The sequence below is a fragment of the Bubalus bubalis genome, chromosome 18 (assembly GCF_019923935.1).
Source record: "Bubalus bubalis isolate 160015118507 breed Murrah chromosome 18, NDDB_SH_1, whole genome shotgun sequence".
NCBI lineage: Eukaryota > Metazoa > Chordata > Mammalia > Artiodactyla > Bovidae > Bubalus > Bubalus bubalis.
Genome location: NC_059174.1, coordinates 44,198,516 through 44,213,851, shown reverse-complemented (window position 1 = coordinate 44,213,851; position 15,336 = coordinate 44,198,516). Strand labels below are relative to the sequence as shown.

The 15,336-nt window shown below is 41.2% G+C and overlaps 1 long non-coding RNA gene across 2 annotated transcripts in view; it reads left to right on the top strand.

The window, feature by feature from the left end:
- The first annotated feature begins 12,873 nt into the window (after positions 1-12,873).
- The window catches only part of LOC112580276, a 234,944-nt gene continuing 232,481 nt past the window's right edge, over positions 12,874-15,336 (top strand). Inside the window, exon 1 of one of the 2 annotated variants that reach the window (XR_006546423.2) lies at positions 12,874-13,931. This is a non-coding gene — a long non-coding RNA (uncharacterized LOC112580276). The remainder of the gene's footprint in view (positions 13,932-15,336) is intronic. The other variant, XR_003104605.3, reaches the window with a different exon arrangement.

The following is a 15,336-nucleotide window of genomic DNA, read 5'->3' as shown; positions in this document are numbered from 1 at the left end:
AATGATCATTTTAAGATTAGCTTTAAAAAAACTATTTAATTTTTTTAATGCATTAAGTATTTTATATATTTTATTTTTTTAAATGATATTATACATGTCTTAATGCCATTCTCCCAAGTCATCCCCTGCCCCCCACAGAGTCCAAAAGACTGTTCTATACATCTGTGTCTCTTTTGCTGTCTCGCATACAGGGTTTTCGTTACCATCTTTCTAAATTCCATATATATGCGTTAGTATACTGTATTGGTGTTTTTCTTTCTGGCTTACTTCACTCTGTATAATAGGCTCCAGTTTCATCCACCTCATTAGAACATTTCTCCAAAGAAGACATACACACGGCTGACAAACACATGAAAAGATGCTTAACATCACTCATTATCAGAGAAATGCAAATCAAAACCACCATGAGGTACCATCTCACGCCAGTCAGAATGGCTGCGATCCAAAAGTCTACAAGCAATAAATGCTGGAGAGGGTGTGGAGAAAAGGGAACCCTCTTACACTGTTGGTGAGAATGCAATCTAGTACAGCCACTATGGAGAACAGTGTGGAGATTCCTTAAAAAACTGGAAATAGAACTGCCATACGACCCAGCAATCCCACTGCTGGGCATACACACCGAGGAAACCAGAATTGAAAGAGACACGTGTACCCCAATGTTCATCACAGCACTGTTTATAATAGCCAGGACATGGAAGCAACCTAGATGTCTATCAGCAGACAAATGGATAAGAAAGCTGTGGTACATATACACAATGGAGTATTACTCAGCCATTAAAAAGAATACATTTAAAAAACTATTTAATTTTTATTTTTGACTGCACTGGGTCTTCATTGCTCTGTGCAGCCTTTCTCTAGTTTGTGGCGACTGGGGGCCACTCTGTTGTGGTACATGGACTTCTCACTGAGGTGGCTTCACTTGTTGCAGAGCACGGGTTCTAGGCAAGATGGCTTCAGAATTTGGGCTCAGTATTTGAGGCTTTTGGGCTTAGTTGCTCTGCAGCATGTGGAATTCTCCCAGATCAGGGATTGAACCCGTGTCCCCTGCATTGGCAGGTGGATTCTTAACCACTGGACCACTAGGGAAGTCTCTATCAATGATCATTTTTACTGTAAGCAATGTAGCCTTTCTTTCCTGGTGGCTCAGTAGTAAAGAATCCACCTGCAATGCAGGAAACAAAAGTTTGATCCCTGGGTCAGGAAGATCCCCTAGAGAAGGAAATGGTGATCCACTCCAGTATCCTTGCCTGGAAAACCTTGTGGGCAGAGGAACCTGATGGGCTAGACTGAAGTCCATGGGGTTGCAAAGAGTCAGACACAACTCAGCAACTGAACAACAGTAACAACAATATAGCCTAGCAACATACTTGACATACTTTCAGGGAAATAAACCTAAGGTTAGGTTATCATGCAGAAGTGGTTTTTTTTTTTTTTTTAATCTTTGCCATGGCTTTGATTAGAACTTAAAAAAAATTAATTTATTTGTTTTAATTAGAGGCTAATTACTCTACAATATTGTAGTGGCTTTAGCCACCACATCGACACAAATCAGCAACGGGTGTACATGTGTCCCCCATCCTGAACCCCGCTCCCACCTCCCTCTCCATCCAATCCCTCAGGGTTGTCCCAGTGCACTGGCCCTGAACGCCCTGTCTCATTCATCAGACCTGGACTGGCGATCTATTTCACATATGCTAATATACGTGTTTCAATGCTATTCTCTCAAATCATCCCACCCTTGCCTTTCCCACAGAATTCAAAAGTCTGTTCCTTACATCTGTGTCTCTTTTGCTGTCTCACATATAGGGTCATGGCTACCATCTTTCTAAATTCCAAATATATGTGTTAATATACTGTATTGGTGTTTTTCTTTCTGACTTACTTCACTCTGTATGATAGGCTCCTGTTTCATCCACCTCATTAGAACTGATTCAAATGTATTCTTTTTAATGGCTGACTGTGTGGATCACAATAAACTGTGGAAAATTCTGAAAGAGATGTGAATACCAGACCACCTGACCTGCCTCTTGAGAAATCTGTATGCAGGTCAGGAAGCAACAGTTAGAACTGGACATGGAACAACAGACTGGTTCCAAATAGGAAAAGGAGTCCGTCAAGTCTGTATATTGTCACCCTGCTTATTGAACTTATATGCAGAGTACATCATGAGAAATGCTGGACTGGAAGAAACACAAGCTGGAATCAAGATTGCGGGGAGAAATATCAATAACCTCAGATATGCAGATGACACCACCCTTATGGCAGAAAGTGAAGAGGAACTAAAAAGCCTCTTGATGAAAGTGAAAGTGGAGAGTGAAAAAGTTGGCTTAAAGCTCAACATTCAGAAAACGAAGATCATGGCATCCGGTCCCATCACTTCATGGGAAATAGATGGGGAAACAGTGGAAACAGTGTTAGACTTTATTTTTTTGGGCTCCAAAATCACTGCAGATGGTGATTGCAGCCATGAAATTAAAAGACGCTTACTCCTTGGAAGGAAAGTTATGACCAACCTAGATAGCATATTCAAAAGCAGAGACATTACTTTGCCAACAAAGGTCCATCTAGTCAAGGCTATGGTTTTTCCTGTGGTCATGTACGGATGTACGAGTTGGACTGTGAAGAAAGCTGAGCGCCGAAGAATTGATGCTTTTGAACTGTGGTGTTGGAGAAGACTCTTGAGAGTCCCTTGGACTGCAAGGAGATCAAACCAGTCCATTCTGAAGGAGATCAGCCCTGGGATTTCTTTGGAAGGAATGATGCTAAAGCTGAAACTCCAGTACTTTGGCCACCTCATGCGAAGAGTTGACTCATTGGAAAAGACTCTGATGCTGGGAGGGATTGGGGGCAGGAGGAGAAGGGGACAACAGAGGATGAGATGGCTGGATGGCATCACTGACGTGATGGACGTGAGTCTGAGTGAACTCCGGGAGTTGGTGATGGACAGGGAGGCCTGGCGTGCTGCGATTCATGGGGTCGCAAAGAGTCGGACACGACTGAGCGACTGAACTGAACTGAACTGAACTGAATACCCCATTGTGTATATGTACCACAGCTTTCTTATGGACATGTAGGTTGCTTCCATGTCCTGGCTATTATAAACAGTGCTGTGATGAACATTGGGGTACATGTGTCTCTTTCAATTCTGGTTTCCTTGGTGTGTATGCCCAGCAGTGGGATTGCTGGATCATAAGGCAGTTCTGTTTCCAGTTTTTTAAGGAATCTCCACACTGTTCTACATAGTGGTTGAACTAGTTTGCATTCCCACCAACGGTGTAAGAGGGTTCCCTTTTCTCCACACCCTCTCCAGCATTTATTGTCTGTAGAGTTTTTGATAGCAACCATTCTGACTGGTGTGAGATGGTACGTCATGGTGGTTTTGATTTGTATTTCTCTGATAATGAGTGATGTTGAGCATTTTTTCATGTGTTTGTCAGCCGTGTGTATGTCTTCTTTGGAGAAATGTCTGTTTAGTTCTTTGGCCCATTTTTTGATTGGGTCATTTATTTTTCTGGTATTGAGTTGCATGAGCTGCTTGTATATTTTTGAGATTAGTTGTTTGTCAGTTGCTTCATTTGCTATTATTTTCTCCTATTCTGAGGGCTGTCTTTTCACCTTGTTTATAGTTTCCTTCTTTGTGAAAAAGCTTTTAAGTTTAATTAGGTCCCATTTGTTTATTTTTGCTTTTATTGCCATTACTCTGGGAGGTGAGTCATAGAGGATCCTGCAGTGATTTATGTCAGAGAGTGTTTTGCCCATGTTTTCCTCTAGGAGTTTTATAATTTCTGGTTTTACATTTAGATCTTTAATCCATTTTGGGTTTATTTTTGTGTATGGTGTTAGGAAGTGTTCTAGTTTCATTCTTTTACAAGTGGTTGACCAGTTTTCCCAGTACCATTTGTTAAAGAAATTGTCTTTTCTCCATTGTATATTCTTGCCTCCTTTGTCAAAGATAAGTTGTCCATAGGTGGGATTTATCTCTGGGCTTTCTATTTTGTTCCATTGTTCTATATTTCTGTCTTTGTGCCGGTACCATACTGTCTTGATGACTGCAACTTTGTAGTATAGTCTGAAGTCAGGCAGGTTGATTCCTCCAGTTCCATTCTTCTTTCCCAAGATTGTGATCATCACTTTTAACATAAAGGACAAGTTTGAGTATTTTGCCATCACCAGGATTTGTATTACAGTAAGTATGTTCCCTCCATATCCTATGAATCTAGAATGGTCTGATCATCTGTATTTATAGTGCTACAATACCTTCTTTATTTTGGGATTTCTAGGTATTTTACAGCTAACAATATTACATTAGTTTTTAGCAGACAGAACATACCACACTGAAATTTATTTAACTTTTTAAGAAAAATAATCTGTTCTCCCTATATACCGTTTGTATATCAAAGGTTTTATCCAGTCTGAAAGTGTACAGTGCAGGCCTTTAAAATAACCAATTATTGATTTAACAACCTCTTCTCACTTTAGAAAGTGTTTGCATTCCCACCAAGTCTTCACTAGATGGCAGCAGAGGACATTGGTCAGGCTCTTGTGTAGCCTTAAGAGGCCTCAAGCATTCTCAGGCCACAGCTTTTATCAGAATTATGAAAGATGTTTAGGGTTGACCCAGGGCTATCCCTTACCATTTTCTTTAATCTTTTATTGGTGACCCCACATGCTATTATACTATTGTAGCTCTGCTTGGACCTGATGGCCATCACACAGCCTGCTGTCTGCTTTTGCCTTCTGCTCTCTTGGGTACTCGCAAACATCTCTCTGTAGATTCAAGTTTGCACGGAATCAGTCTACCTGGCAGTCATGCCTGCTTTATCAGGTGGCAGTCCCATCACAGGCATGGTGTCTCATGATTCATTTTTTTGTCTTTGCCATCCCTGTCCAACATCCAACCAACCAAAGTTTGTTAATAAGTTTCTGTGGCCCAGCTGCAGTGGGTCCCACAGTGAACAGTGAGAAATTTCTTCTCTCAGTGTGAAGTTGGTTTACTTCAACCCAAATCTGCTCCCCACAAGGGGATGATTTATCCCCTCTTATACACAGCAGAGTTTTCAACATCATAGAATGGGTAGATGGCTTCTCTCGCACATTTAGTACCTTGTCAGCAGTTTCTTCCTCATTCCCTTATCTCACAGTCCATTGGTCAAATTGAATGGAAGGTCTAAAAGTCTAGCCTACTGCTGCTGCCACTCTGCAATGCCCGTGAGGCTCCTTCTTAGATTTCACTAAATGTCTTCAGACTCACAAGAAGGTATTTGCAGGCCACACATGATATAGGACAGGCCTATGTAATGCAGGAGACACCGATTTGATCTCTGGGTCGGGAAGATGCCTTGGAGAAGGAAATGGCAAACTACTCCAGTATTCTTGCAGGGGAAATTTCATGGACAGAAAACCCTGGTGGGTTATACTCCAAGGGGTCACAAAAGAGTCAGACACGACCGAGCAACTAAACAACAGCAACAACATTCAGGACATAGGACAGGAACCAAACATGCAACCAAGCAGTGTCAGATATTCCTACCAGTGGGAATCCTTGCAGCAGCTCACTCAGCAGATGGCCAAGCGTCCCTACAAGGGACTTGAAGGTTAAAAATGAACTACGGTGACTCCAAAGATGGAGAAGCTCTATATGGTCAGCAAAAACAAGACTGGGCACTGACTGTGCTCAGGTCATGAACTCTTTATTGCCAAACTCACACTTAAACTGAAGAAAGTAGGGAAAACCACTAGACCATTCAGGTATGACCTAAATCAAATCCCTAACAATTATACAGTGGAAGTGACAAATAGATTCAAAAGATTAGATCTGATAGAGTGCCTGAAGAACTATGGATGGAGGTTCATGACATTGTACAGGAGGCAGGGATCAAGACCATCCCAGGAAAAAGAAATGCAAAAAGGCACAATGGCTGTCTGGGGAGGCCTTACAAATAGCTGTGAAAAGAAGAGAAGCTAAAAGCAAAGGAGAAAAGGAAAGATAAACCCATTTGAATGAAGAGTTCCAAAGAATAGCAAGGAGATATAAGAAAGCCTTCCTCAGTGATCAACGCAAAGAAATAGAGGAAAACAATAGAATGGGAAATCCTAGAGATCTCTTCAAGAAAATTAGAGACACCAAGGGAACATATCATGCAAATATGGGTACAATAAAGGACAGAAATGGTATAGACCTAACAGAAGCAGAAGATATTAAGAAGAGGTGGCAAGAATACACAGAATAACTATACAAAAAAGATCTTCATGACCCAGATAACCACAATGGTGTGATCACTCACCTAGAGCCAGACATCCTGGAATGTGAAGTCAAGTGGGCCTTAGGAAGTATCACTACGAACAAGGCTAGTGGAGGTGATGGAATTCCAGTTGAGCTATTTCAAATCCTGAAAGATGATGCTGTGAAAGTGCTGCACTCAATATTCCAGCAAATTTGGAAAACTCAGCAGTGGCCCCAGGACTGGAAAAGGTCAGTTTTCATTCCAATCCCAAAGAAAGGCAATGCCAAATAATGCTCAACCTATTGCACAATTGCACTCATCTCACATGCTAACAAAGTAATACTCAAAATTCTCCAAGCCAGGCTTCAATAGTACGTGAACCATGAACTTCCAGATATTCAAGCTGGTTTTAGAAAAGGCAGAGAAACCAGAGATCAAATTGCCAACATCTGCTGGATCATAGAAAAAGTAAGAGAGTTCCATAAAAACATATACTTTTGCTTTAATGACTACACCAAAGCCTTTGACTGTGTGGATCACAACAAACTGTGGAAAATTCTGAAAGAGATGGGAATACCAGACCACCTGACCTGCCTCCTGAGAAATCTGTATGCAGGTCAAGAAGCAACAGTTAGAACTGGATATGAAACAACAGACTGGTTCCAAATCGGGAAAGGAGTACGTCAAGGCTGTATATTGTCACCCTGCTTATTTAACTTATACGCAGAATACATCAAGAGAAACGCTGGGCTGGATGAAGCACAAGTTGGAATCAAGATTGCTGGGAGAAATATCAATAACCTCAATATGCAGATGACAACACCCTTATGGCAGAAAGCAAAGAACTAAAGAGCCTCTTGATAAAAGTGAAAGAGGAGAGTGAAAAGTTGGGTTAAAACTCAACATTCAGAAAACTAAGATCATGGTATCTGATCCCATCACTTCATGGCAAATAGATGGGGAAACAACAGAAACAGTGACAGACTTTATTTTTCTGGGCTCCAAAATCACTGCAGATGGTGACTGCAGCCATGAAATGAAAAGATGCTTGCTCCTTTAAAGAAGAGTTATGACCAACCTAGTTCAGTTCAGTTCAGTTCAGTTCAGTCCCTCAGTGGTGTCCAACTCTTTGTGACCCCATGAATCACAGCACACCAGGCTTCCTTGTCCATCACCAACTCCTGGAGTTTACTCAAACTCATGCCCATCGAGTTGGTTATGCCACCCAGCCATCTCATCCTCTGTCATCCCCTTCTCCTCCTGCCCCCAATCCCTCCCAGCATTAGGGTCTTTTCCAATGAGTCAACTCTTTGCATGAGGTGGCCAAAGTATTGGAGTTTCAGCTTTAGCATCAATCCTTCCAATGAACACCCAGGACTGATCTCCTTTAGGATGGACTGGTTGGATCTCCTTGCAGTCCAAGGGATTTGCAAGAGTCTGTTCCAACACCACAGTTCAAAAGCATCAATTCTTTGGCGCTCCGATTTCTTCACAGTCCAACTCTCACATCCATACATGACCACTGGAAAAACCATAGCCTTGACTAGACAGACCTTTGTTGGCAAAGTAATGTCTCTGCTTTTCAATATGCTATCAAGGTTGATCATAACTTTCCTTCCAAGGAATAAGCGTCTTTTAATTTCATGGCTGCAATCACCAACTGCAGTGATTTTGGAGCCCCCCCCCCCAAATAAAGTCTGACACTGTTTCCTAGACAGCGTATTAAAAAGCAGAGACATTACTTTGCCAACCAAGGTCTGTTTAGTCAAAGCTGTTTTTTCCAGTAGTCATGTAAGGATGTTATAATTGGACTATAAGTAAAGCTGAGCACTGAAGAATTGATGCTTTTGAACTGTGGTGTTGGAGAAGACTCTTGAGAGTTCCTTGGACTGCAAGGAGATCTAACCGAAGGGAGATCAGTCCTGGGTGTTCATTGGAAGCACTGATGCTGAAGCTGAAACTCCAATACCTTGGCCACCTGATGCGAAGAACTGACTCATTGGAAAAGACCCTGATGCTGGGAAAGATTGAAGGCAGGAGGAGAAGGGGACAACAGAGGATGAGATGGTTGGATGGCATCACCGACTCCATAGACATGAGTTTGAGTTATGAGTTGGTTATAGACAGGGAAGCCTGGTGTGCTGCAGTCCACGGGGTCGCAAAGAGTCTGACAGGACTGAGCAACTGAACTAACTAACTAATGGTGACTCCCAGTCCAGATAAAAGTTACAAACCATGGGCGACATTATTATTATAAACAATGTTGCCTAGTGGGCACTTACCATCTTCATCTATTTCCAGGAAAATATTGTTAGAAAATTAACCAAAAGTCAGATCCTCATATAAAGGAGAAAAAGTTTTAACATTTTACACATGACCTAGAAATGAAAATAATCAAATGAAAAACTACTAAAATGAATGAAGGAGTTCAATAAGATGGCCAGGTATTTTTGATAAAGAAAAGAGCTTTTTAATATACCAACAGTGATTAGAGAATATAATGAGATAAATATTTATAATATAATAGAACTCATAATTATGTACTTATATTATATACATAATATACCATGTTAATTGAATGGAGTCAATATTGTAGAAGGGCTTCCCAGGTGGCACTAGTGGTAAAGACTCCACCAGCCAGTGCAGGAGATGTAAGAGACATGGGTTCGATCCCTGGGTCAGGAATATGCCCTGGTGGATGGCATGGCAACACACTTCAGTATTCTTGCCCATGGACAGAGGAGCCTGGTGGGTCATAGTCCGCAGGGTCTCAAAGAGTTGGACATGAATGAATGCACACACACACAGTATTGTAGAAATGTAATTGCTTTACAAATTAACTATATAACACAATCCCAATTAAAATCACAATAGAAAATTTCTAAGGAATTTAAAAAATTGATCCTAAAATTCACTTGAAAACATACATTTGCAAGATATTTTTTAAAGAAAAGAGCTAAACTTATTTTGTAGATATCAAACTTACTAGAAAGTTATAGTGATCAAAAGAGCAGTTTGGGCCCAGAAATAGGCATACATATCAGAAGAGTTGAATAACTGTGTTCAGAAACAGACACTTTAATTTTCCTTTTTGTTGATATAACTTGCATACATAAAATGCATACATTTTACATGTAGAGAATAGTGAATTTTTACATGTGTATATGTAGCATCTTAGACACTACTCAGACCAAGATATAGAGCATTTCTGGTACCCCAATAGGTTTGTCTGTACTCTCTTCCAGTCCCTATCATTTCCTCCAACAAAAGTAACTTTTTGGTGGGTTAGTTTTGCCTGTTTATTAACTTCACACAAATAGAATCACACAGATGTAATCTTTTGTACTCAGCTTATTTTGGTCAATGTTATATTTGTGACGCTTTCCAGGTGGGGCTAGTGGTAATGGGCCCGCTTGCCAATGTAGGAGATATAAGAGATGAGGGTTTGATCCCTGAGTTGGGAAGATCCCCTGGAGAAGGGCATGGCAACCATTCCAGTATTCTTACCTGGAGAATCCCATGGACAGAGGAGCCTGCTAGGCTATGGTCCATAGGGTTGCACAGAGTTGGACCCAACTGAAATGACTCAGCACGCAGCACGTATTTGTGATATTCATTCGCATGCTCGCGCATAGCAGGGATTTCTTCTTTTTCACCATTGTAGTATTCCATTCCATACAGCAGCAGTCCACCATGTGAATATAATACAATATAGCCAGTTATCCATCCTACTGGTGATGGACATTTGAGTTGTTTCCAGATTTTGGTCATTATAAATAAAACTGCTATGAACATTCTTGTACATGTCTTTCGGTGGACAGAAGCATTCATTTATGTTGGCTATACCCAGAGATGGAACAGCTGGGTCACAGGATGAACATGTATGTTTAGCTTTTGTAGATACTGCTAGTTCTCCAAAGTGGGTGCAGCATGGTGGAGGTAAGTATGTTGGTTTGTAGTGGTATCCCAATTGTGGTTTTAATTTGCATGTTCTTGCATGACTATTGATGTTGAATGCTTTTTCATCTGCTTATTGGCCATTTGAATATCTTCTTTTGTGAATATCAGTGCAAGTCTTCTGTCTCTCTGCTCTCTTAAAGTTGATTCAGATTAAAAAAAAAATCAATTTACAGGAGTCCTCTGTCAGATACATGTTTTGCAAATATATTTTCCTGGCCTGTCACTAACTTTTCCACTTTCTTCATGGCAATTTTTTTTTTAAATAAACATTGTGTACCTTTTTTAAAAAAGAAAGTTTAATTTATCTGAGGCAGGTCTTAATTGTGGCATATAGGATCTTTAGTTGCATTATGTGGGATCTTTAATTGAGACATGCAAACTGTTAGTTACAGCATGTGGGATCCAGTTCCCTGATCAGGGATTGAATCCAGGCCCCTGCATTGGGAGTACAGAGTCTTAGCCACTGGACCACCAGAGAAGTCCCCTTCATGACATCTTTTGATGGACAGAAGTTTTAGTAATTAAGTTAATATGTAAATTAAACTTAATTCATACATTAAATGGAATTAATTTATTAATCTTTTTTGTGTCCCATTTAATAAAATTTTGCCTGCTCTTAGCCCTTAATATAGTCTCTTATGTTTTCTTTAATAGTATTATTGTCTTACCTTTCACACTTAGCTGTATAATACTTCTCAAATTAATTTTTGTGTGTTGTGTGAGGTAGGGGTCAAGTTTCATGTTTTCTTACATGAATATCCAAATGACCCAGCTTCATTTATTGGAAAGACAATCCATTTCTCACTGAACTATACTGGAGGTTACAGCTAGTACAATAGGTAAGAAAAAGCAAAGTCACCCAGATTTAAAAAAAAGAAGAAATTTATCTTTATTTACTGATAACTGATACTATGATTGTATCTATAGAAAATTCTATAGAATTTATAAAAAGCTACTCAAACTAGAGTTTAGCAAGTTTTCAGGATATAAGATATATATATATATAAATCAGTTATATTTATATTTATTAGCAATAGATTATTAAAAATGTAGAAACAGGGCTTCCCTAGTGGTCCAGTGGTTAAGAATCTGCCTGTCAATGCACAGGACACAGGTTTAATCCCTGGTCTGGGAAGATCCCAGGTACCGCCGGGCAATTGAGCCCACACTCTAGAGCCCAGGAGTTGCAATTACTGATTCCACATGTAGCAACCACTAAAGGCCACGAGCCCTAGAGCCCATGCTCCATGACAAGAGAAGCCACTGCAATGAGAAGCTAGTGCCCTGTAATGAAGCATAGCCTATGCTTTACACAACTAGAGAAAGCCCTCATACACCAATGAAGATCCAATGCAACCAATGAAGACCTGGTGCAGCCAAAAATAAATAAATGAAAAATTCTTTTAAAAATGTAGAAACAATACTGTTTATACTAGCATACAAAGTATGAAATAGGCATAAATCTGTCAAAAGACTCGCAAGGTGTGTACACTGAAAACTACAAAACAATTGTGAGAGAAATTATAGAATACTTAAGTATTATAGAATACTTAAATACTTAAATGGAAATATATACCATATTTGTAGACTAGAAGACTCATTATTTTTAAGGCATCAATGTGCCATAGATTAATCTACAGATTAATCTGTAGAAAGACTAAAAGTCTTTACTGAAAGACTAATCAAAACCCCACCAGGCTCTTTTTTTGTTGTTGAAATTGACAAATTGATTCTAACATTCCTTTAGAAATGCAAAGGATATAGAATAGCCAAGACAACTTTGAGACTAAAAAACAAAGTTAGAAGATGTAAATGACCTTATTTCAAGGTTTATTATAAAGTTATGGTAACCAAAGGCTTCTGTGGTAGCTCAGCTGGTAAAGAACCCGCCTGCAATGCAGGAGACCCCGGTTCGACTCCTGGGTTGCGAAGTTCCCCTGGAGAAGCGATAGGCTACCCACTCCGGTATTCTTGAGTTTCTCTGGTGGCTCAGAGGGCAAAGAATCCACTTGTAACAAGGGAAACCTGGGTTCAATCCCTGGGTTGGGATGATCTCCTGGAGGAGAGCATGGCAACCCACTCCAGTATTCTTGCCTGGAGAATCCCCATGGACAGAGGAGCCTGGCCATCTACAGTCCATGGGGTAGCAAAGAGTCTAACACGACTGAGTCACTAAGAACACACATGGTAATCAACTTCAAGACAGAAAAATAGATCAATGAATGGAATAGATTCCATAACTAAACCCACATTCATTTGATCAGTTGCTGCTTAATCAAGTGGCAAAGACAATTCAATGGAGAAAGGATAATCTTTTTAACAAATAATTGAAACAACTGGATTTCTATATTTGAAAAAATTAACTTCAACTCATATCTTTCACTGTATATTAAAATTAATATAGCATAAGTGAAAAAAGGTGAAAGTTGCTTAGTCATGTCGGACTCTGTGACCTCATGGACTGTTCAGCCTGCTAGGCTCCTCTGTCCATGGAATTCTCCAGGCAATAATACTGGAATGGCTAGCCATTCCCTTCTCCAGAAGATCTTCCCAACTCAGGGGTCAAATCCGGTCTCCTGCAGTGCAGGCAGATTCTTTACTATCTGAGCCACCAGGGAAGCCCATAATGCACTACTACTCAGAAGTAAAAAGGAATGAACTGTTGATATACTCAACAACATTGACTAACCTCAAAATAATTAAGCCTGACTCACCCCCAACCTCTCCCAAAGCTCGTAGCATATAATTCCATTTATGGTCAATTCTATAAAATGTAAACTGATCTACAGTGACCAAAAGCAGTTCTCTGAGGAGTAAGTATAGTAGTTGTGACTGGCAATAGAGATTACAAATGAGCAGAAGGAAATTTGGGGGGATGATGTGTATGCTTACTCTCTTGACTTTGATTATGGTCTCAGGGGTGTATACATACACATGTAAAAATAAAATTGTACACTTCAACTATGTGCAGATTTTAAGTATATCACCTCAATAAAGTCGTTTGAAAAAACTATGGAGAAACACAGAGGCCACGTGTGACCCAGATTATGTGACCAAAATTGGGCTGCTGTTCCTGGGCCAGTCACTTAAGAATCCTCAGCTGTAGAGATAATACCGCCCTTGCGACGCTTGAGAGACAGTGAAAACTTGTGTAATGCATATGACCCTTGGCCATACATTCTGTTGTTCCACCACTTAAAGTGGAAGGGTAGTAGGCAGTCTGCAATCTATTTGAAGTTCTAGTACATCTTGGATCTCTGACTTTAAGCAAGTTCTTTAACTTGTTTCAGTGTCGGTTGCAGAGGGTATTAAAATGACATAATGCATGGAATTAGCGTAGTGCCAGGTACACAGGCGGGGAGGAGGTGTCAGTAGCGTTAGACCCTGGCTGGTTGCTGGGATCACGGGGTGGGTCGCGGCAGGAACTTTCTGGGTTAGGGGCTGGTAAGCCTGGGAGGTAAAGACGGCTGGAACAGTAGCAGTGGCAAAAGCGATACCCAGTGGCCGCGGCGAACACCTGAGCAGCGGAACAGGTAACCAACCTACGCACCATGCAACAAGCCACTGACACCTCCCAGCCTGCCCCGCGCCTTCGGGCGCAGGCGCAGTGAGATAGGCGGTGGTGGGGGCCCAGTGAGGTCCAGCCCCGAGGTTGGATGGGCGTGGCTTGGACCCTCGCCCCGCCTCTCGACCTGGGCGGTGGTCGGAGGCGCGGCTGCGGGTCTATGAGCTACCGTACCCCCTCAGGTGAGAGCGGCGGGGCAATTGTGGGAGCGCGGGGTTATTCGCACCAGCTGAGTTGCTGAAAGGAAGGCAGGATGTTGCCGGTGTTAAATGGGATGATCTTCCCCAGTTCGGTCAGCTCACTTAGGACGGAGCCCCTGAGTCCGGCGGCAAGTGGGACTGGTCTTCGCGCCAGCTTCAAGAGCGCTTTTGAAAAAGAGACGAAGCATTTGGGTGGTTTGTTTCTTCCTAGGTGGGGAGTTTTAGGCTTAAATATATTTGTTCCTTCCCATGCTGCTATAGTATGACAGTGCATGAGGAAACTGAGGTACAGAGAAGCAAAGTTGCCGCCCAAAGATTTCACACACTGTTAGTGTGACAGATCTTGAGTGCAAGATCGAAATCTCCACAGACTGGCCTCAGAGATTATGCTGTTCCTGACTATTCAGTATTGCCTTCAGGTTAATTCCCTGTCAGACTGTGTTAGACGTTTACTTAAATTGCTTAAAAAAAGAGAGAGAAAGTATAAAATGCCTGAATTCTGGATACTAATTTGCTTCACTCATAGATGAAACAAAAGTTATCCAGGGTAACCTGATGTGTTCCATTCATACTTGAATTAAAAACACATGGTTTAGGAAGTTGTTATTTTACATACCATCAAGTTAGCAAAAAAAGTTCAGGTGGCCCAGTGGTAAAGAATCTGCCCTGCCAATGCAGGAGACATAAGGGAGTGGGTTGGATCCTTGGGTTGGGCAGATCCTCTGGAGGAGGAAGGAAATGGCAACCCATGTCAGTATTCTTGCCTGGAGAATTCCTTGGACAGAGGAGCCTAGTGGGCTACAGGGGTCGCAAAGAGTGGCACCAGGTCATGTCCACGGGGTTGTAGAGTCAAACATGACTGTGTGACTCTCACACACAAGGAGTCTGTGGTGGTTTTAAGATATGTCCACAAATTATTTCATACTACTCTCTTTAAGAGATGGAGCCTAATTCCTGTCTTTTTGAATGTGGGCAAGACTTGGCTACTTACTTCTCACAAATAGAATAAAGTGGAGGTAATATACATTTCAGAAACGAGGTCATAAGAGGCACAGAGTGCCTTCCTTGCTCTTGCTTGCTTTGGAGGAAGTCAGCTAAGAAGCCATGAGGAAACGCAAGTGACTGATTAAGCTATCCTTGAGTTGAGAAACTGAGGCTTTGTATCAACAGCCACATGAGTGAACTTGGAAACTGGTCTTTCACCCCCAGTCAGATCATAGATAACTATGGCCACATCTGATATCTTTTATTGTTATTGGTGTGTGTGTGTGTGTGTGTGTGTGTGTTTTGGTTGTGAGGTATTGGTTGGAAGGAGGCTCATTTTATTAATATAGGCAACTCTAACTTTAAAGAAAATTGTTTTGATGTACAGATAAAAGAAGGGCAT